Raw genomic sequence first — 23,829 nt, forward strand, 5'->3', positions numbered from 1 at the left:
AGCCCACATCAAAACCAGTTCGCACAGGAGCAATCAGAGACATTCAGCAGCTCGATCATCCCCACACAGCCCCTTCCTGAAACCAGATAGCCAGTGGAGATGCTTCCTCATGCCTCAGTCTGCAGCTCCTGTTGAGCAACTCTACATGCAAAGCTGAATCTAACCAAAGTCCCAGGCTGGAAACATGATCCAAACAGAATTGCTTTAATGAACTGGTTCTTAATAGCAAGACAGCACATCTTTCCTGGATTCAGCCTCAGCTCCCCCACTGGACAAGAACCCGGGAGACTATGGATGACATGGGTGGATACAAACTGGAAGACCTTTTCTAAGGTGTTTCAGAGCTGACGAAACAGTTAAAAGAAAAACAATATATGATTTCCTAGTCTGAACTACTAGTTTTAAGAGAAATGGATCCTGCATGAAAAATCATGAAGGTAAGCTCAACAAAGCAGCCAAAAAGATGAAGGGCCTTTAGATTTGGAGAGTGAGCAAGACTATATGAAATAATAGCAGCAACTAAGCCGAAATGGCTATCATAGCTAATGATATCCGTTCTTCTTCCCTAATAATTTACAGCTGAATAGAAGGCTCTGTGGAAGTATTGGATAAGCAAATATTCGTGCAGTGCCCACTTTTAACAACTGCCTGGGAGTGATTATTTATGTGTGAGTGCCAAAGCATTTGACATGAGGGATTAGAAAGTAAAACCAAATTCTGCTTTCAAGGAAATCATATTGGATTTCAATGGAGCAATTGTGCATTTACATTATTTTTTCACAGGACCGACCTTTGACATTTGGTCCTTTCAGAAGAGCTCAGGGTAAGAAAATGGGGCAAATCAAGTGAAATCTTAAACAATCAACAAATGAAAGAGCGGAAAAGGTCCACATTCTGCTATCCAAGCTCTTTTATATTTGTTGGAAGAAACTTCCCCCATCAAGCCCAACTTCTACTTATTTGGAGATCTTGATGTTTATCCAAGACCCTGTTTAGCTATCAAGAAATTGAGCTTCAAAGCAAATTAGCCCTTTTTAAGTGTGTGGGGTTTTTTTCTCCCAGTAGCTTTCATGACATTTTCACTTCCTTCAGCTTTTCACATTTCAAACTTAAACAAGCATGAAATCTTTGCTCCTTTGGAGCCAATGGCAAAATTCCCATTTGTTTGGATCATCCCATAATTTCATGCTATATATTTCGCCCAAGCTTGACTGCAATCAAAGCTTCTTTGTTGCTCCAGTTAACTGTAGACTGTTCCCAGATTCTGGTGTTCCCAATATGAAGATAAAGAGTTACAAAATTGGAGTAATACTGGAAAGGAAGGTACTGCTTGAGCAGAAGCAGTCTCTTTGAGTAGAGAACAAAGAGAAGTAAAAGTGGTGCAAGGCTGGAACATTTACAGCCCTGCAACAGCTCAGGTGCACACTACCCACACTGCAGCAGGAGCAGTTTGCTCAAAAAGATCCCAACAGAAAGGAACTGCCATTGACTCACTCTGCTGATGCAGAATGTATGAGCTGACGCCCTAGAGTATGATAAAAGCTGAAAGAGCTAAACAGCAGATTCAAATATTTACTAAAAAGATAAAATAATAATTCACAGACACCACTCTCCATTTAGTGAGCTCAGCCACTAAAACGGTGAAATAAGCAAAAGGGCATGTAGGGAAAGCTGGACACAGAGAAACACAGCATTTTGCTCAGGCTACAGGACAGCGGCAAAGTGAGGCTATCTCACAAACACTTCAGTGTCTCATACTCATTTGCCTTCAAGTGGAGCTAAGAAATCTTCCAGCAGACAGGAGTTTCAGGTAAGGTACTAAACGAAGCCCATTATTCCACAGAAGGCTTTGGGATCACTGGGAAATACAAAGGGTTTCTTGGAAACATGGGAGGGCCTGTATGGTCTTTTTGGTTATTCAGGGAATGTCTAGTCTCTCCACTTCTGCACCCAAAACTAAAATCCTGTCTGCTGTATAATTAAAATTAGTCCCTTCATTCCGAGAAATGGAAAAGCTTAAATTAAAGACTTCAAGAATGTATCAAAGCATTTATATAGAACATAACATCAACCACACTTTCTTATCTACAGATAATATACTAGTTAAAGATAAACCTCAAATTAATATGACTCTATACATACTGTCTGTATTTGCTACATCATTAAGCTAAAAGCTCAACAGTTAGTTAACAGCATAATGAAAAAAATAAAATAGGCTGTGCAATATTCATACTAGTTGCTAGTTAAAAATAAGTCTCCAGCTCTTATCCTGGCTCCATATAAATGTGCTCCAGTGGGTTAGGAAGAACTCTTTAATTCAGGAAGATTTAGACTACCAAGACACACAGGGTGATAAACAGGATTTCTTCCATCAGATTCTGTCTCAGTATTTGCAGAATACTTTATCAGGAACTGCAGCCCTAACTCCACCTCCCATTTTGTAGCACAAACCCAAAGTGTATATGCATACACACACAACACAGAAGCACTGATCGCATAGAAAACTTTAGCACTGCTCTTTCTTTCTAGATTTTTAAGCATTTAGTTGTGAAATTGGAATAAACTCTTACAGGGACTGTTTGGATGGGACTAATAAGAGTAAGCACTTAGGGAACCTAGAATAAATATATTCACTATTTGATATTAGCATTCCAGTCAATCTTTAAGTCACTCCTCTATAGTCAGCAGAGTGTTGAGCATCTTCAGAAAGCAGATCAGGACAGGAGATCTGAATCAATGTCTAGAGAAAATTTCCTTCTAGCTGGTTTACGGGGTGCCTAAATTAGACTGTGTGTATTACTCACTCCTAAAACAACAGATGCACATGTCACGTAGGGAAAACTAGACGAAGCTTGTGACTGAGAGCCACAGCTTGATTCCCAGTTTGTTCGTGGGGCAGCAGAGACCCCATACCATGAGTTGTAGCAAAGCAATGACTAAGTCCTGTGAGAACATAACATCACCTGAATTATGTTGGTCATGTCTAGACACAACTGCTCACATTCCACATAATCAAATAATTTTTAATAAGAAGTTGTCTAAATAACAGACCCAGATCTGGCACCCAAATTCAGGTAAAATAATCACTGACTCCAAAAGTCACCTCTTGATTTCAGTTAGAATAAGGCTCAGTCCAACAGCACAAGGCTGGCAGGGTCCGGTCCGATATGGTTTCAATTACTTGTTTAAAGTCTAGCATATTCTCATGACCAAAGTATATTTTAACAAATATATTCCCTTAAATGCTCAGTAAGGCTCATGGTAATCTACTTAAGCACTATTTTCTGGAAGGTTTAAGATTCCTGTAAGCTGAATTACATGTGGAAAGTTACATTAACGTGTCTTCACATAAACTGAAAGTTTATTGTTTTATTATTATAGAAAAACCATAAAAAGATTTGTCTGAAGCTATTGGCTATTGTGCTACACATCTGGTGGAATGTTAGTTATTACAATGACTCCTTCAGTGCCCTCAAATGAAGCCGTGGGCTAAAAATGAAAATAAGTAATATGATAATACTGTAAAAAGATGTTATGGAATCATACGGAAGTACTGAGCCAAATCCATCTGTCAAGGGAAAAAAATCCTGGCTGAGTTTAAAAAATAGCATTAAGTTAGGAAGGAAAAAAGGTCAAAAACCTCATGACCAAGCTATATCCTCAGCCAGCTCCAGGGTGCTGCTGTAGCACGCTGGCAAGATGCTAGAGCCAACTGCAGAAGGATACTTGGCTAGTTGGAGGTTGACACTGTTGTTTCTATTCACAGAGCTAATTAAAGTCTTCCCAGAAATATGGTCTAAGTTTAATTTTGTACTGGTCACAGATCAAGCCCGAGGACAGCAGGAGCAAGAAGAAGAGACAGTAAAGAGCCAGTAGGAATCGAAAGACATGAAGATGAGCAGGAGCAGCTGAGAAGTGGGAAGTGTCAGGAGGCTGTGAGTAAAGAGAGGCTGCGTGCAGGCAAAGGACTTCTGAGAGAAGCAGTGTTGCAGCTGCTCAGCACTACAGGCAAAAGTCAGACTGAATGTTGGGGTGGAAGGTGGGTATAGAGGGATTGAGGGAAGCGATCACAAAGTCTGTCTGACACTGTGGTTTTCCTGGGGAAGATGGAAGTGGTAAGTGAGATTTGAAGTAGATGGAGGGGCTGGGAATGTAGATAAGAAAAGTCAGCGGGGAAGAAAGGCTGAGTGCTAAAGCTGGGAAGAAGACCACGAAGAGTCAGAGGCATTTCAGGAAGGCTGGAGTGGGAGCAGCAGGAGGCCATGCCTATCCTGTTTGCTCTTTCTTTCCACTCTCCAGATCTCTCCCTCGACCATCCCTCCCCACTGTAACAACAGCTCTTCCCAATGTCCAGGAACCACCATCATCCTGGGACCCTGAAACAGTCTCCCAGCAGAGGGAAGGACTGCGTAGCAGGACAGCAGGGGCAGTGACACAGATTTAAGTCTTCAACAGCTGACCCTCATCTCCTCAAGCAAAGGCAAAGTATGCAGTCCGCCATCCCTCCGTCTGCTGCCTTAATCTCTTTTAACCTCATTTGGAGGCAACATCCATATTCTGGCAGAAAAGAATTTAGACAGGACCATACCAGTTGCCTAAAAAAAGGTGGCATAACTGGAAGCAGTTTTAAGTGCTTTTACTTCTGCAAGTGGACCAAACTGGTTCCAGCAACCAATGTCTATATTTGTATTTATTGCTCTCTTGATCCAGAGTATATTTACCATGAGAGCTAATGGAGCAATATTTCTTCTCCTATCAGCACTGACTGCTGTGGAGTCTGGGTCCTCTGGCAGAGCAGTGTCATGCTGCTACACAGCTTTCCTCACCCTCATCTGAAGCAATATTGCTGCTACATCCAACCCTGAGTGTGCCTCCTCTGAGAAACTAATTTGTGTACAACATATTTTGGGTTATGACAGTGAATAAACCAAAAATAGTTCACAGAGACAAAATTCTTCATATACATTAATCTTCTTGTTTTATTTAAATCTTAAAGCTCATTCGTATCACTTACCTGAACATCCATGTCCTCCAGATGTTTGATTTTTTTTATACTGGTGGCATATTGCATCTGTATTTAATAATGTTACTGATAACTGTGGTCATGAAAGAGACTTTTTTTTTTTTTCTGGATCAAGCAAAGTAATACTGCTGGCTTAACAAAGTTTAATAAATAATGATATTAGGTAGATGAAATAAAATTGATAGTCTTATTCTGGACGCTCTTGAATAAACAACTAATCAGTTAAAAAGCACACTTTAGAAATGTGCTCTGTCTAGTCCAGACTTATCTCTCAAAAAGAAAAAAAATCAGGAAAAGTGGTTGGGGATAAATAAGCTAACCAGAAACATCTGCCTTTAATATTCCATTTTGACGTCAGTGAATCTTTATTGGCCTCCCAAAATAGTCTAAGGTTCTGTGAAACAAGCAGCAAACAAAACACGCTGTTGTCCATTTTCTAAAAGATTTTTCCATTGATGACAGAAGTAGAAATCATTGCTATTTCATTTTTAAAAATGTGCTTGTACTGCACTCGTTGCAAAACTCAGGCCAAGGCATGACCTCAGTGGTTATCCTGTTTCATATAATCTGAATGTTGGTTGCGACTTTCATCAAACCTACTCACAGCCTTTACAAGATAAATACTTTTTGCTTTGGCTGCATAGATGCATCCAGCAGAGCACCAGCAGCCTTTAGCTCTTCTACTGACAGGCGACTCTCTAGGTCACCTACAAGCCAGAATCCCTCTGTAACTGGACATACAGACTTTTAAAGTGGTTTTGGTTTGGTTTTGTTTGGGTTTTTTTTGGTGAAGAAAGAAGCAAAAGCCAGCAATGCTGCCACTGTGAAATTCGTACAGAGCAAACACATTAGGCTGTCCTGCAGCCTTGGCAGCATTTTTGCTTGACCGACTTGGTGTTCGGAACAAATTGCACAGGGTAAAACCTGATCCAAAGCCTTCCTACCACTCCAATCCAGCAAAGCTTCACACCAATTGAAGAAAACTCCCACATCATACCACTGGGACTCCAAGTTGGCTCCAGAAGAGGCTGGCACAAACTGCCAATATGTATTTAAGACAGAAAAGCCAGAGGCAGGCAAGAGACTCTGTGGTTACGCAGACCCAGCCAGTCCAACTCCCTGTGCAAGCTGCATACCACTCCTGTGACTAATGGTCTGGAGCTGGGGCAGAAGAGGAGGGCTACAAGGCTAGTATTTCCTTCAGGATTTCTCCAACACCTCAGCAAAAGAAAGCATTTATACATCAGTTAGGTGAGATAAATTTCATACAGCAGTAAGATTTGCCCTATTTCAGGAAAATGTAAAGTTTCTAACACCTAAGACTGACAGAAAGAAGCCCCTCTGGTTATGCTTTTCACTTCTGTATAAACATCTCATTTTGAAAACCTCTTCATATCATTTCAAGCACATTTTTAATGGATGTAGAAAATTTCCCCCTCCTCTACACACAAAGCAGAAAGTAGAATACATTTTTGCAAGCCCCAGAATAAAGTTTAATGATGTTCCAAGCCCAATGCACATCTAGGAGTGATGATGTGGCAACAACAGCCCTGCAACAACTGGAAGTGATGTGAAGAAATGTAACTGCTCTCTAAACAAAACTCCTTTGATCCATTTCCCCTTGGACAGAAGTGTGATGTTGTTTTTCTCCTTGGGAATTATGAAATCACTTTCTAAAACGTAAGTTTTCTGTAAATATGGAAAGTGTATCTCCAAAATCATGCAAAGGAAACCTCACTTGAAAACACATGGATTTTCATAACTCTTTCATTCTCTGCTGAGTCAATCAAGCCTTTTTTTAAATGAGACTGTGAAAATCTGAATCTTCTGTAATAAATATTTCTCATTATTCAATGCCATAAATGTAAATTATAAAGAAACTGGTTAAGATCATGGAATTTAAACAGACCCTTTCCAGCAGGGAGCACAGGTTGCTTATAGCAGTCTTAGCTCTAGTTCAGTCTGCTGGAACAAAGAGGGCTCCATCATTGACAGACACACATTGAGTTGACAGTTTTAAATTCATATGCACAACCAAACCGTGAAGTGGCCCTCATATCAATACTTACATAGAGACTCTTTTACATCACCCTACAGTTTCCATCTTCTTTTACTCATACTTTAATCTTTCTCTATCAAATTTCTTCATTACCATAGTCATTTCTTTGCTTCCTCAATCAATCATGATGCTGAGTATTCGGGGATCAGAGCTATGCCTTCACCATGGACTTCTAATTTGGATGCTTGGCTTGAGAGATGCCAGTCATCTGCATATACTATGGCTTCAACTCACACTGCCCCTCAGTTTCTGTTCCTTAACGTCAGCTGGAAGCAAATATTCAACACGAAAATCGTGTATTTCAAAGACAAAAGACAGACTCCCTCAAGTTCTTTTCTCCCTTATTATTAGAGTTTCTTAGATTTGAAATCACCCTTTCTTATGGCTTGTGGTGTGTGCTGAGTTCAGTGGGATTCCATCAGACGCCCCAGAACAGAGCTCTCCATGACAGCAAATTTTATATCCCTGTTTACAGCTGCCATTCTAATGTGGCTTGGATGTCAGACACACATATTTAGGATCACTTCTGGACAAGAAGACAAGGCTGTGCTAGAGACCCAAGAGGATTTCTGACAAGTCTTCAACATTTCAATTGTGTCAGTGATTGTCTGGAAGCAAAGCTGCCTTCCCAACCCACTCAACATATTTGTGATGTATTGTCTGCAGGAAGACAATGGTGGGTGTTAGAGGCTTTGTTTGCCAGGTGGTTCCCATATTCAGAACAAAATTACAGTGTCAGATGGAGCAGCAGGGAGTGGCAATAGGAAAGTGAAGATCTGCATTAATCCCAAGCCTGGAACCTCGCATCAGCCCATGAGGACACACAGACAGTCACCAGCACAAAGAGCTACCCTGTGAGCTCTGCGCAGCCTTCAGTCCGGGTGTTCAGACTTAACTGAGAAATATCAGGTTTTGCAAAGAGCCTGGGATTTCTGCCCAGCAGACTCTGTATGAATGAAGATAAAATCTGTAACCAGTTGTGTCAGCCCTGAACTGATCATCCTCACCAAATACAGTGAGCACAAACTACAAAACCAGTTTCTGTGATTCTTATAAGATCCTTTGTTCCAGACTGCTGGGTTTCCCGCGCTCCTCGAGCAGCCTGGAGCCTCACTCAAACTTCTCCTCAGCTTTCCCCTTAGCTTTTTGAGCAGTGCCAGCGCTGGCTATTCATTTATACTGTCCTTGGGCAACAAATGACACGAATGACCTTTCTTTCTTACAACCTAATTTATCTGTTATTTATCGCACCTTATCTAGCTCCTTCTCTATGAAAACCACACCATAAATATAGCCTAGATGTGCCAGCAAGCCTCCTGCTACTTTAATAACCCATCAGTACCTATTATATATAGCATAATACATAATGAAATCCAATAGCACATTAAAATAATTGGCAAACATGCACACCCTTATCTTTCACCTTCTTATGCTGGAAACCTTCCCATTTCACACATCTTATACTTCCCGAGACCAATGCTTCCTTTCCCCTACCTGCAGTTTTATTGCTTTGTCCAGCAAGAAAAAGATATTCCCTTAACAAATCAGTTAGGTGTTTGTTTAAAGCCTACAAGGCCTATGAATCTCCTTTATCTCCCTTAGTCTTTATCTGCCTCAGTCTTTCCTAAAGAAAAACATAATAACCATTGCCTTTCAGATGACCTACTATGTGAAGTTAGGAACACATTACTTATTTTATGAACATGAAGATTAAAGGGCCACTGTAGCTTAGGCTACATTCTCCAGTTGGGAGTGCATACCCTGCTCCAATTCATTAGGAGTTAATTGTGTATTTCAACACCTCCTATTGATGAAAAACATTTATAATAATTCCACATGCAAATAGCTGAGTCAGACAATATAAATCCTCTGCTTTGGAGTTTCTTCTTTCTCGTGGAATCTTCCAAATTTTTTCTATCATCAAGACATTACCCGGGTTACAGTCTTCTTGATTTTTTTTAATTTAAATTCTTTCCAAGGAAATTTTGATCCTTTTGAACTGTCTATTTAGGTTTTGATAATTGCTGAGTATCCTGTGCAAGAGTTCAAATAGCTTAATTCTCACCAAATCGAGGAGGGCAACAACACAAATAAGGGCACTAGTGTGCAGAATTTATCCCTCAAAGTTTCTTTAGATTTTTTAGATAAGCAGCAGCTGTAAGATAGTGAAACTTCAAAAATGTATATAAAAAAGCAGAAGAGTAAGTGCCCAAGAATAATTTCTGACAATTAAGATGATTCCCCAAAGTGCTGTGCAAAGGTCTATGAGGATATAAGGATCAAAGGACAAATGGCTAAAGTGGCAAAAAGTGTAATTTTAGCTATACTACACTAATGTGCCCTTTTATCCTCAAAAAAAAAAGAGCAACTGCAATTATCAAGACTGTAGGACAGGAGTATGCATTCACAGTACAACTATTACTGATGGTAAATCATTTTATGGACTCTGGGTTTATTTACCCGGTTCTGCAATTGGTCAAAATTTCACTAATTCAAAGGAGCTTCTGTTTGAAACAGTCAAGACTCTGATCAGCTACTCTGTCAAATTGTCTTCAACTTGTAAAGGCACACATATATATATTGCTACAAACAGACACTGTAATTAAAACAAGTTGACATGCTTTTTTTTTCCTGTTCTGCAGGCCTTTACATTCATTTCAAAAGAAACTGGATATGATGTTGTCTTCATTCTAAACCTGCCTAAAAAACATGAAACCATTTACTTGGTGTAACTGCCTGTGGCTACAGAAGAAAAGGACACTTTCAGATGCAGACACCTATTACCAGGTCTAAAGGCAATGTGATATCAGCTGCTCTCAGGTTCCCAAGACAGACATCATTGCAATCTGGTGGAACCATCATCTGAATGGCTGAGGAGAAAGCAAAATGGGAAGAAATTTGTATTTTGAATTTTTTTATTTTTACAGGTAGCATTCCCTGTATGGAATTGCCACATTTCCTTTATGCAAACACTTCTGCAGTCTGTAAACCCAGACCAGCAAGTTTATAAATTCTCAGTGTTCTAACTTCTAGTTATGCTCTGCTTTCCTTTCTATCCTATGAAGCTGAGCACATAGCTCCTGGCATTTTTCTGTCCTAACACTGACAAACTTGTATCTCAATTATAGCTCTAATCTTAATGGATTTTTCTGTCTTCTAGCCCCTGTCGAGGAAGTGCTGTGATTGTGACAGGACTCTCTCAGGTTTAAGAAGTATACTCCAGTCCTCCCTGTGGAAGGAAAAGCCTGAAACCTAGAGGGTAAATAGAAGCATAAGGGCTTTAGGATTTCATTGTACACTACTGCAGCAGTAATAATATTTTTGTATATCTTCATAATCCTCTACACTCTATAGTTATGCCACTACCTAAACCTTGTCCTATCATCTCTGCACCCAAGGATCCAAAATAGGAAAGAAAGTGCTGCAGAAACATAGAATAAGTATTATATGTGACAAAAAGGACTTCAGTCTACAAAATTATACTTTTCATCCACCCTCTGTTTGCTTTTTTTTCGATTGGGATTATTTGAGATTCTGCACTGTTCTTCTATGAACGTAGGTACTTAAGGCTTCTTTACACTCAGGATGCCTAGAGGCTCTTCTAACAAAAAAACCACAATAGATAATAAAATTATTGGAGAAAATACTGAGGCAAATGTTTATGCTTCACCAGCACTGGAAATAATTGATGAAATATGCTTATTCTGCATAAGTGGCCAGGCACATAATTCTGATGCAAAGCTGCTGAGAACTTGCAAACTGGTGTGGATTTTGTGCTAGCAGTGACAGCTTCATAGCACAGCATGGAATAACAGAAGCTGAGACTCTGATTCTGTTTTCAACTGTGGTTAAATAATGTCCATTTTATACTATGATTTAGTCTCAGAGAGAGAAGAAATAGCAATAAGACCTCCAAACTAGGACTTTCAGCTCTTGGTTAGAATTTTGGTATGTGCGATTCCAGGAATAAATAAGCAATTTTTTTAGCAATGTTAAATTCAATTATAACATCTAGGAATTTAAAACCATGAAGCTTAAAAGCTGGGCTTTGAAAACACAGAGAAACAGAATCTCCTAAAACGGTGTCTGGCACCACAGGTAACCCTTTCATTCTTTCTCTTTTTTTTACTTTTTCTTGAAGTAGGTAGTACCTTCCATCATTAAACCAAAGAATTTCTCTCTGAATCATCTAAAGCATAACATTGATGAGACGCAGTTAACCTGTACTCTTGTCTGCTGCAGAGCAGAGGAATAAAAGCTTTCTGGTATGCAAGTTCAAAGAAATGGACCTTTTACCAGGTTTGAACAGTTGTCTTGGGAATGCAGATTTATGAAAATTGATACCCTATCTTTGTCTACTGGAACAATGTGCCTTTCTTCTCCACATTTGCCCCCTGTCTATTCTACTGAGTCAGAACTTCTTCAGAACACTTTTTTTAATTAATAGAGGATAGCCTTGCAGCCACAAGGTTATAAGATGTCTCAGACAAACCTTTCTTTAGATACAGTCAAAGAGGAAGATATTTGGACTTCACATTCAATTTAAAGTAGAGGTCAGAGTTCAAAAGAGTAGCTTGCCCTTGTCATGTTCTATTTGGAATTCAAATAGTCAGAAAAACTGAAGGCAAAATGACATATCCCCATCACTGGTATTCTACAGTCTGCTCCAAAACAGGGGCAAGAGTAAAAGAACGGACATTTCTAATAACATTTATTGAGATATATTACATATAAGCTCTGCATTCCAAAATAATAAAATAATCAGATCAAAAGAGTGTAGGTATATATAGTTGCTGACTACAACTGACTTCAAAACAGCTCTCAATGAGGATAAACTTAAATAAATATACCCTTATTTTTCTTTAAACTACCCTTATTGAAACAAAATAACTTCAAAATTTAGGGAAGACCGATTTGTAAATATCCTTTTACTAACTGTTGCTGTATATGATATTTTCTTACTATTACCATTTAGTCTGTTTGATTATTCTCTGGGAGAAAATGATAACAACTTCATTGATTTCTGCCATTTTTCTGATATAAAACGGTGAAAATGAAAAGAAACAGATTATATACATGGCCAAAATCTGAAATGTTATGGGATGATAGATTTTTCCCAAATATTTGATCGTACAAGTTTTGCTTAAAATAATAGCACTTTTTGAAAACTTTCTGCATCACACCTTTGTGTCCGAATAAAGCCAGAAAAAAAAGACAAGCTACAGAATGCAGCAGCAAGAGCTACAGAAGCCTAAAAAGCAGCTGAGATAATACAAAACAGACAAACTTCATCCCTTTTTAAGTCTTCTTACCACATAGAAGAGTCTATTTACACAAGTGCAAGAATCTTTCAACCATAAATATTTTTCTATAAAAATATAAGGACTACATAGAACCTGTGAGGACTTCTCATTCATTCATTTATTGTTCTTCACACAGTCATGTACCCCTCAGATCTATTTTTGATTATACCCTTCCTCAGAGTTCCCGTAGGTAAAATTTTTTTTTCTAACCATGCCAATTTCTGTTAAGCAATTTCCTAAATTCCGCAGTGCTGGTCACAGAAGCTCCTTGTAAGCTCTCCTGTCTCACAGTTTGAAGACTAAAACCTAAAACACCTTCCAGCCTGTGTTTTTGTTCGTTCCCACATCTGTGTCAAACCTACACATTGCACCTACCACACAAAGCAGTAACCATGTATCTGCAGACCTCATGCAGTCTCCACTTGTCTCTTCTCTGTACACAGTACGCTCCAATTTTACTGTTGGCTGATGATTTGACTGATCAGATTTGTTTGAACAAAACTATGCAACCATAAGAGCTCTCCATGTAAATAATGAGAAGGATGGTATGGAGAGACAACCCTTTTCACTAAGCTGGTATCTTTGAAAGCAGCTTAATGGATAAAGAAGACAAGGCCAGGTTATTTGTATTTCTTCTGTATCAGCTGTGTTGCTGCTAGTAGCGGGAAACGGATTTAAAGAATACATAGACACAACCTGGTTAATCTCAATAGTCACCCAGCTAGTGAGTGAGTGGCAATGTTGGGAATATATCCACAACATACAGGCTGCGGATGGACATGGCCACACATCAAGTGTTCTTAAATGCAAAAAGAAGCAGAGAAATGGTCATTATTTTCTCCATCTATACTCATTAGATGTTTAATTATAAATGGCCTTGGAGGGGGATCTTGGATTGCTCCTCTGGTAGGATGGCTCCACTCCAGCAGTAGATTTGACTGCAGACAAGGACAGGCAAACCTACATTAGCTTTGATAGACAACTACGCCAGGTAATACAGAGATGTGATAGCATGGACTTCCACCCATATCAGCTCTCTGAACCTACATACAGATCCACAGCATGTCTGTACTGAAATTCTCTCCATCCTACCTTCAACACTGCTGTGGCCCACAGAAATTATATTAACTGTCCTAAGTGCTTTACCTATGAAATCATATCTTTTGTATCTATAAAGAAACACCCTAAATTATGAAATAAATAGAAGACATGCCAGTAATCTTGTCAGATTACTGTAAATATTCCTTCACACTTAATAATCTTTGTATCTTTCCTAGATTCATTTAAAACAGCTTTAAAATGCCAATATTATTCTCAAAACACAGCACTTTCCAGGACTACTTTGTATTTCAGTGCTTGGAAAATGACAAAATGTGAAAAGCTTCGGCTCCACAAAACTAATTGTGACCTCTACCTGATAACGTACTCCAGTTCTTAAACTGCTTTTAATTTCAGACATTTATAGGCCTCGTCATCTTCATTTCCCAGTGCTGCATTACTGAGCTCCTCCTCAAAAAACCAAACAATCATAATGTATATGGTGTGATATGCCGTAGCTTATGCTGAGACAAATTTTACTGACACAAAGGCAGCCTCTCTAGACCAGTCTCTGAGATGACTGATCATTTATTGGACAAATACAAGATTTTTTACATAAAGAACACTGAAAAGTGTTTGCTTCTTCTCTATTGTAATCAGATTCCAGGCAGTGATTCTGCTCAGAGGCATGTTGTACTGTTAGTGTCAGGAAGATGGATGGAAACCTGAAGTTCATCACAACAGTCAGACAGGGCCAGAGAAAAATGTTGCTCTCCTGACATCAAAGAATCAATGAGCAGCACTTACGTTTTAAGTTTAGAGCAATAAAAGTATATAGACAGCATTTTAATGTTTGTTTCTCTTTTTATAACATATTTCTATGGTTGGTTGGTTGGTTTTTTTGTTTTGTTGGGGGTTATTTTGTGCCAGACAAAGCAAGTTGGAGCGATTTTTCTCACAGCATAACCTAATGTCCTCAATCTGTTTTTCCTTTCTAGGATCTGCGTAGACAAATTCCACAGCAACAACTGATGATAAGATCAGACAGCAGTAGCAGAGTCATGTTTAAATCATATTTACAATATGTCCCCTCTGGGCCAACCAAAGAGCAATTTTTCTTATAACAATACATATTGGCAATTTTCTTGCTTCACTTAGAGATAATTTTAGCTCTTCAGTGTCATGCAAATATGCAGGGCTTTACTCAGATAAAACTGCTATTAAGGCACTGGGAGCTCTGCCAGGAAAAGAGCAAACAAGTCTCCTAAGAAGAGTTCAGATGGAGAAAAGCTTCAGGACTTCCTCTGCTGGGCATAAACTTGGTGTATTTTATCTGAGTTTAAGACAGTGAAAACATGTTTATAAATCAAAAAGGAAAAGGCATCAAAATCATTAATTTCTGAACTCTGCATTTACTTCAGACCCACCCAAAATAAATGAAGCTTTATTCAGGTCCCCTCTCTAGCACCCCCCAGGGAGTCCAGACCCTCAGCTGCCTGTCCCCCACAGCCCACAGACCTTCCTCCCCCCCTTCTCTGGCTGGGATGGGAAGCCAACTGGCCAGCTCAGACACACGCTGTAGCTTGGAGATGGCGTGGCCAGGAGGAAGGACAACTGCCCAAATCTCTACCCTCTCCTCAGAAAAGGATTTGGTTCATAAGAGGAGGAATCTACGCTTATTAACACTTGATGAACAAAAGGAAGTATTTCTGGGCCCCGAACACCAAGCTCTTTGCTGCAAGATATAGCTGAATTAGAGATATTAATGGTATTGTGAATCAGCAACTGGATACAGGTCTAGACAATGAGACCATCTGCTGTCACGTTAGATAGGCTTAATGTAATCACATTATAAATGCTCCCACTTTCCGGTACGCACTGTGCAACTACAGTTAGGAAAATCTTCTGACTTGGAAAGACATTATCATTGCCAACAAATTATCCTACAAACACCTTGCGCTGGTGGAAGAAGGACAGAGGACGAGATGGTCCCTAAAGCCTAACAGAAATCATCACACCAAAAAGCTCAAAAGGAAGAAGGGAAAAACCTTTGCTATGGAAATAATGAGAGGAATTACAACCTGGTCTTCAAACATTTCACACTGCAAACACACACACTCCATGCACCGAACTGGAGAAGGTTCTTCACTGACCCTGCTAAACTGCTCTTAAACTTCCCTTTAAGATCGAACAGTTGCCCAGCTCTGCCCAGGACCCCCCAGACACAGTGATCTCTGCCCATAATCCCCACCACAACTTCTCAAATACACCACAGCTTGAGGGGATCGTGGCAGATGAAAGTGATGTAAATATGAGATTATATTATCTAGTATTGTTATTATAATTTTATGGCCCTGTCTGTATACAGTATCTTAAAGCTTTGTAAGCTCTTTTCTTGTTTGGCTTTCACTGCCTTTAAGCATCTTAGTAAATTTATAAACTCTTTTCTCTAGCTTCTTTTTCTATCTCTTTACTTGAAGACCTGGCATGCAATGAATCAAAGAAGGAATATTTATACCCGTACTGTGAGAATGTTTACAACGTACAGAAAATTCTGTCTGTGGTTTGGTCTTTGTATATTTTCAGAATGACTGACAGTTTTCCAAACGTACTATATTACTGTTGAGTCCACAGAGTCTGTATTTATCTAACTAAAATGCTTTTATTTAGACCTTTGCAACATGCCAAAATGAGAAGTATTTTAATGAATGAATCAAAGCAGTACAGCAAAGAAATCTGTAACGTATTACCATCTCAAAATAAAGACCTCTGTGAAAAGCCTCTCGGATACGAAGAATCTGTTTGTTTTATGAAAAGTAATTTTGTTATTTTTATGTCCATTGTTTTAATAACAGAACTTTGATCCTGAAAATATTTTAGCATTAAACATTAATATGGTAATAGCCAAAGTTTCCATTTAGTTGCTGCCTCATGTTCCAAGAATATTGGGTTCCATTACATGTAGTATTTAACAATTTACACATGACTTCCAGGCAATTATCTTGAGGTCTTGATGCAGACACTGTTTAAGTTTTTCAAACTTTTACTCAGGTATGTGGACTTCAAATTCAAGAATATCAATAGCATCACTACAGGCCTGACTTAATTTTCCCAACGCCATGGTTTGGTTCAAAGAACTTTAACATTACAGGAGAATGTTCCAGTCAATCACACAGGCATTAAGCAGTCCGTGACTTGCCCACATTTTATTTCCTTAACTAAGCTAAGAAGTCATTACAGTACTCAAGCATCTCTTATTAAATTCATTCCCCTATAAAATTTTGGAAACAAAGGAAGCAGATACTAATAAGCCATTTCCTTAATTCCCTTCAAAGTCATTTCCCTTTCTGAAATACTTCAGAAATTATAGCTAAAACCTGTTTTATTCTAATGCATTTGCTTCCTCAGGCTTACTTAGGTGTGTATGAATGAATGAGGCAACGTCCCACCTTCCCACTCACAAATGTCACTGGGGAAAACAACAGAGGATTTTGTAAATTTGTCTGGCACTTCCAGATGTCAAGCAGCCCTGTCCGACCACATATGGATCAACTCTACCGTGCACCTGTAATGAGCGTGGTGCCTCTGGGACTGCCAGCCTCTGATGTACACATGGGTAAATGGATACTGATGGATTTATCGAGCATGTGCAAATCATCTCTGTAGCACACTGTACATCATAATTCTAACATTTACAGAAGCACCAGTTCTGGTATACGTTTACTACCAAAATGAACCAGAGATGTTCCTGGGACTCTGCATCTGCTCCTGGGGTGCAAGCTAGCCAGATCAGGAAGTCAGTGGATTAAGTTTTGAGCAGAGATTCATCACAGGGAAGTAAAAGACATGCTGCTGGAAGCACCGAAGGTATTCTGAGCATCCCGGTGGCAACCGAATTTGCCTTAAAAGCAGTTGTATAAACACAATCACATCAAGACCAGATAGCATCCGCCTTAGAGGGGGACTGATGTCAGGCAGAATGGTATCTTGGACTGATATTTACTCTTCATTAAGCAAAGCGTCTGATAAGCTGAAGCCTTTATCCCATCCCAAATCAAGTTACATGCATATTCTTTGAGCTTGCACACCTTTCCAGGATCCTTAAGGTGAACAAATAAATCTTACAAATGGTTTTATGCCCCTAATGATACCTCTTGAAGGGAAGCTGAACATAATAAATTCTAGTTAATCTTGATGGGTAGGTTGAAAGTAAGGCATGCAAGAGATAGCAAGCAAAAGCACTAATATTAGACATTTCCATTATCATTAAACATGCCATCCTGCCCTAGAAAGCTGATTAACATCAATATCACAAGAAAAATGCTGGAAAATCTCCAGCATCAGATGTGACCTTGCAGCACTGCAGACCGTGGCAGTTGCAGAAGGCAATGAGTCCTGTGAGCATGTTCTTTAATCTTTGGTTATGATAGGAGAGTCATTAACATTTCAGAGGGCTCCAAAATAAGGAAGCTACTTTGTTCTCTCCCACACCCTATCATTAAAGAGGGCACACATTTGGTTTCAATATGTCTGAAAATGATATATTTATGTCCCAATTTTAAGTCCTGTTTGCCAACACGGATCAAGAGATCTGTATGTGCAGTAGACACTGGTCAAGTGCCCAGACTTGACACTTGGGACCTCAAACGTGGGAAGCAGAAAGGCAGAACCTGCCCACCCACCCTTTCCATCCAGTGATTCTAACAAAGGGATTTTGCACTTGCAGTGATGGTGGCTTAGCACAGCCCAAAGTAAACAATGTGATTACAATCCAGTTACCAATACAGCTGAAGTCTGAATTATCTCTTTTTAGACGTTACATCCAAGTAAACTTAATCACACTAGCACCATAGGAAAGTTTGTATTGCTACTGAATAGAAATAGTTTTCTGCCTATTAATTATCTGGAATATTTCAACACAACTACTTTTACACTTAAATTAGCATGTCTGGGGCACACACTGCAACGTGCCATCCCCACATGCCAAAGCACGGCTGTGGCATCCCACTCCTCCTCCTGCTCCCCACCAGGAGAGTCGGGCCCCACTGCTTCTCCTGCGCGCTGCCAGAACCCTTCGGGGCTCCACACACAGCAGGAGCCTCAGCTCTCGTCCAGCAGTATGGATGTGGGACAAAACCACCTTCCGCCAAGGATCTGGTGTCAGGGCACAGGTATAAGCGCTGAGGAGCCTTGGCTGAGCTGTGGCAGCACTCCCCGTTCAGGGAGGAAAACCATCTGGATTTCACAGTTCGCAACTGGGGCAGGCATTCCAGGGCAGCCAGGCTCCCACTGACTTTCACTTTGTTTTCTTTAAAACAGACCAAGTTGCTGTCAGCTTCCCTACGACTTTCTCCCAGTTTAATTTACATCCCGTGCAGATTCCTCAAAATTTTCCACTGGAATAAGCCAGGGACAGAGCTTTTCCCCTGCAGCATTTGAGGAAAACTGACAAACTTGTGTGAAGAGGTTTGGATTATTTCTACTTTGAACTTTTTTCCTTTCCAACTTAAGAAAAAAAAAAAAAAACCAAACCAAACACACACACATTAGTTTTCAGGTTTCATTTCGGCTAAAACTGTTGTTACCAACCAATAAAGGAGGATAACATTGGAAGCTTTTTGAAATTACGGCTACATTTTTCAGATCTCGGTTAGGCTTATGGTATTAGACATAGCTTAAGAGGAAATTAGCAGAACATACATAATCATCAGCTCACTGGTATATTAAATACCAGGATACAAACTATCTCAAATATATAGCTTAGCACGCATCTGCATCCATGATTGATTTTCTGATATGAGGAAAAGTACTAAGAATTTAGGAAATTACTTCTGCAGATAATTCCATGCAGAGTCTGACTATTTTTAAAAAGAATGTCCTTAAATATCCTTGTAATTCTAGCTTTTCTCTAGTATTAGTAGCTTAGGAAACGGCTGACAGGTTTCTGTGATTTGAGTGGTCACAGCAGTATGGCATACATATCTGTCTTAGATTAAAACAGGAAAAAACCTACAAGAATATTTTAATGCAGTGAAGTGTCACATAGCTAACATAAAATGTAATAAACTTCCACACATCATTTGACTTTCCTCGCAAATGTACAACCTATTTCAGTATTTACCTATTGCACGGGGTTTTAATAGGGAAAAACTGTGAGCATAATAGCTTTGTCTGCTTTAATATAACCAGGTTCCACTTAACAGAAAATTCACTTTTACTCAATCATTTGAATGACTCCTTTTAAGATAAATTGCATGGTGAGATGAATCTGTGCACTATCATGGGCAGCCTTGATCCTAGTATTAGTGCTTCTAGCTAGAAATATGCTTTAAAGGCACGACGCTTGTGTATATTCCCGCAGAGGACATAGCTTTGCTACAGCTTTATCTAAAGGTAGATTGTGAGACTAAAGAAAATAATACCATTAGCTGTTTATGTACACACAGAACACAATCACATGCAGACCTCATCATTCTTGAATCCTTGCAAATAAGTTCGACCCCTGTGGCTGTTTCCCTTCGGATGCAGCAGTGGGTATAAATTGTTTTCCTGGATACCCTGAAGGGAAACCAGAATGAGACCATTCTTTCCTGTGCTACTGCTGTCTACTGTCATGATTGCAATGAAATAGCCAGAGACTTACACCAGCGGATGAGGAACAGAATTCCTCCAGGGAACTCTGAGATGGGCAGGACACAGACTTTACTATTTGTGGGCTGTTTGACAGTTTCCGGGGTTTTTTATTTACTTACAAATGGACTTAAGTTCACAAAACATCAATGTTTCCAGAGGAAAAAAAAAAAATCATTAAAATGAGTTTTCACTTCAGATGTTATGTTTCAGGTTTTATTTTTAAAAAATCCTGAATTTTGTGAACTGTGAAAAGAATTTCTCATAAAAACAAGCAATCTTGTCCTCAAATTTGAATATCCAAATATTTTATCTGGGAAATTACAGTACTGAAATATTCTTCTTTTCTCTCCCAAGTGAAAGTGTATCAACTTGATTTTGGTTGAAGCACCATTTCAAATAGGCGAGAGGGATGTCTTCTGGAAATAAATCAGTTTTTCAAATAAGTCAGATTCACAGTAAGGTTTTACCAATATGTATAAACCTATCCTAGACGCAGTCAGAGTAACTTCAAGCCCCAAAAAGTTTCAAGTTACTAAAAAGGGTTGAAAGGATAAAAGAAATGTTATTTTAAGACAGATTTTTTTTTTTTTAAAGCAACAGACAGGGAATTCAAAAAACGACTGGAAAAATCAAATTGATCATCTTTATTATCTCTAACCATCGTGGTCACTAAACACCAGCTCAGAAAGTTGTTACCAGATTCAGCTGAAAGCACTGTGAAACGTCAGGCTCACATCCAACCACAATATTCTGTCTTTCTTATGAATAAATAAAGCAACTACTATAATGTATTTAAAGATAAATCCCTAGATCTTCTCTCCACCCAATTTAAAACTCTATCAATTAGGCTCTGGAGATTTTTACAACAAATCAGATTTAAACATTATGAAAACGTGGCAAGTAGGACTCCAGGGATTTCCTTTACAATTCTGCAATGAATAAGATTTGTAATGAGAGGTTTTGTAATTCCCAAGTGAAGGTTTATGAGTTCAAATTGCAATGTTTCCAAGAACAGAAGGGAGGCAAGGTCTGCAGAATGTAATAGTGTGTAGTAGACCAAGTGATACTGTGAAAAAAATGCACATATTTGGAGTATATGGTTGTGTCACTGAAGAACTCCTTATGAATCGCACAAAGGCTTTTATAAAACCGCTTAGGCATCAGAAAACTGTGTATTTTCTAACTAAATCAGTTGGTATAATAATAGATTAAAATTACTTTGCCTTACAAGAGTTCGCCACCCCAAACAAATTGCTTCTTTGAACAAGGATACAACATTTAACCCAACTATAAATAACCCTAACACACCTCAAACAGTTCAAGAATGAATACATGTGTATTTACACAACATGTACATGGCCACTGGACAAGATAACCAGAACACATGTGGCTTCTAAGTGTTTTGCAAATCCCAGGATATGTCCACGAGTGCACTGAGAGGTAGCATTAGGTGGACTGCTACCTTTGATAAACGACAATGCATTGGTTTCCTTTGGCGAAAGAAGGACCCGAACTGCATTAAAAACTCCTAAGCACAGCTGATGCATTCATTAGCAACCACAAGCAGGTCTGGTTGAAAAATATTTATTGGAAAAGTTTTAATGAGAAGTTTCTACCAGATTACTTCAGAGATATCTATCATTGCTTGCTATCTGGTTCTATGAACAACATGGTTTCTGAGTTCAAGTCAAAATATTCTGCATTTGTCACATAAAATTCTTATTTCACTAGCATTAAGAACACCACATATTGTGTGAGGTTCTGCCCTGCTGAGGCCTTTCACTAAGGCATAGGTTTCACACAAGTAGAAAGGTTCCTTTGGTCTTTGGTGGCAAGCACTACACAAGACTAACCACTCACAGACTGCTGCTCCAATTCTGAAATAATTTGTGCACCGTGAACTGTTCTTACTTATTTTTTTAATCCTCCTTCCTGCCTTCTGCCTTTCAGCCCACCTAAAACACACCAGCTAAGGGCAATCCCCATCAAAACTAATGCTACTGTTTCCTGGTAACTGTATTTTTTTCCATTAAAAAAAAATTAGTCATACATTTTTTCCTTAGGGGAAGTCTAGCCAGTTAATTATTAAGTAACTACATTGCTTAACTAGTTAGAGGAACTCTGACCCATCACCAGTCATCATTTGGTTTCCAATGTATTCCTGGTGAACAAGCAGTGAGAAGGCACAGCTGCTGCCTGCGAGGGCAAACAGCATCGCACAGCCCATCTCCAACGAGATGGTAAGAAGATGGGGCTGCACTGCAGTATGCCGAGCCCTGGTCCTGCTGCTAACAAGACAGCAGGATCTGCAGCGTTCTGCAGCCTGCCCTCCACCACCTTGAAGGTATTTCCAGATAGGAGTCTGCCTGGAAATAGCAGGGACTATACTCCTCTACTTCTTTTGGAGAAATCCTGGCACAGAAACCTTCCAGGGTCGTGGCAGCAGCATAAATGATAGTAAAGCTGTGCTGCTGAAGGGAAGGAAAGCAGAGCTATATGGGGATGCAGGTCTTTCACGCAGATGGTTCAGACTTCTGCTGACTTCATAAGAAGCCTACTGAGTTTGGGATAGAAGCCTTTTCTGGGCAAGAAAGGCCTTGTTGTTTACACAAAGATGCCAAACAGCTCCCTAAGGAAGGATCTAAAGGTAAACTCATTTATGTGAAATGTGAAAACTAACTGTGAACTCACATAGTTGCCATCACCCTGTGGCAGTACAGAACAGTTTGTCTTCTTACATAAGCATCCTAGTGTTGTCAGCAACCTGGGTCATTTTCTCAGCTGTATGTTCACAATGAATAAGTTAAAAAGTCAAAACATGCAAACAACAAACTAAACTGGAGTAAATCAACCTCGAACAAGAAATGCACAGTGACTTCTGCAGAATACATTGTGCTTTTCAAAGCCCGGGGACATTTAAATATTGTCAGTAGCACAAAAAGGTGCTTCTTTCCTTGGCCTGTGCACAGCATGAGATAAATGAACTTTGATGTCTCACTTCAGGTCATCACGGAACAAAGACAATACAGGTGCTCCATACGCTGCATGGGTTATTCATGCAACAACTACTTAGTCTAGCAAGGACAAAGGCACCCCTGTTTATGAACCTTGAACCTGGTTCATATAAAGTCTGATGTTTCCTTTCATAAGGCTCCTGTTTCCAGAGACTAGTTTATTCTTGCTAGGATTAAGCAGATAGCAAGAATAACATGCTGCAGTGTATGTTGCCAGTCAATTAAAGGTGATCACGGCCTGATACTGATAACAGATTCTACAGAATATTATTCCGATTCCCAGGCACTAAATCTTAAAAGCAATGTTTGAGATATTGTTCCAATCCAATAGCATCTCTCAAACATTTATACAGTTTTACATTTAGTGTTATTTGGAGCAAAGGTCCCTCTAGGTAGATTTCAGGAACTCAAAAGTTGAGCCTTGAAGCCTGTCTTGTTATGGTTCATCTCTAAATAACCAGTACAGAAAACAAATAAGCAAATCACACACACAAAAAAAAAAAAAAAACACCAAATACTGCAAAAACAGGGCATAAATTGATACTGGTCATTTTCAAAGTCAACAGCCACTCTTCATACAATTTTTGTATGAGTCCTCAGATACTACTTACATAGCAGTAATGTTCGGGATATCATTAATAAATGGTTTAAGTACAAGAACAGACGTGACCAATTTGGGGCTTACCTAAGCTGTCCCACTTAATGGTCATATGATTCTAGAAAAGTCATTTAAATGAAATGGATATCAAAATTTCAGAC

General features: G+C 39.3%; 1 long non-coding RNA gene across 5 annotated transcripts in view; it reads right to left on the reverse strand.

The window, feature by feature from the left end:
• LOC128853238 (uncharacterized) overlaps positions 1-12,887 on the reverse strand; it is a 176,940-nt gene extending 164,053 nt beyond the window's left edge. For all 5 annotated transcript variants that reach the window (XR_008451594.1, XR_008451590.1, XR_008451591.1 and 2 more), the window contains exon 1: positions 12,761-12,887. This is a non-coding gene — a long non-coding RNA (uncharacterized LOC128853238). The remainder of the gene's footprint in view (positions 1-12,760) is intronic.
• Positions 12,888-23,829: the final 10,942 nt, after the last annotated feature.

Source organism: Cuculus canorus, chromosome 11, assembly GCF_017976375.1.
Source record: "Cuculus canorus isolate bCucCan1 chromosome 11, bCucCan1.pri, whole genome shotgun sequence".
Classification (NCBI taxonomy): domain Eukaryota; kingdom Metazoa; phylum Chordata; class Aves; order Cuculiformes; family Cuculidae; genus Cuculus; species Cuculus canorus.